This window comes from Frankliniella occidentalis, unplaced genomic scaffold, assembly GCF_000697945.3.
Source record: "Frankliniella occidentalis isolate FOCC.00 unplaced genomic scaffold, Focc_3.1 Scaffold18, whole genome shotgun sequence".
NCBI lineage: Eukaryota > Metazoa > Arthropoda > Insecta > Thysanoptera > Thripidae > Frankliniella > Frankliniella occidentalis.
Window position 1 is genome coordinate 2,129,424 of NW_026267148.1, and position 660 is coordinate 2,130,083.

The following is a 660-nucleotide window of genomic DNA, read 5'->3' on the forward strand; positions in this document are numbered from 1 at the left end:
AATCCCGATCCGAACGCACCGGGGGTGACTGCCGAGGCCAGAGACGAGGCCTGTGATGTGGCTCCTGTGAGCCCCCCTGCTCCGGCACTCGCCTGACTATAGCTGCCGGCCCCGCCGAATGGGGAGAAGGGGAACGGGAAGGGGAAGTTTGGGATGGGGACCGAGAAGGGGAACTGGGAGGGGAAGGGGAAGGGGGCGCCCGGGACACCCAGCGGCTGTTGGCCTATCAGAGACCGGGTGTGGACGTCATCGGCTGCGCGCGCCAGACGGTGCCGATTGCTGGGACAGGGCAGAAGCACCGGGATGAACGACGACCAACGCCGAAGGCGATGAAACAATCTACTTTAACGAAATAGCTTACCTCTGCTTTGTAATTTTGGTCGGGGCTCCTGTTTCGTGTAGGTCTGCTCCAATATAAACTGTAAAACGGGAGGTAGGGCAGAGTATTAAATTTTGCTACTACTGCGCAAAACTTTTTGATAATAGATGACCGCGACTCTATGGCGCATTGCACCAGGACGACTACTGGTTCAGTATCAATAATCACAAGAAACTACTTTTACAGGACGTACAGTGCCCGTGCTACGTATCAGGGGGTGGTCTACCCCTCACACATCGCTCGAGCTGAGTGCGAACATAATCCGGCAGGTATAGGGGTTA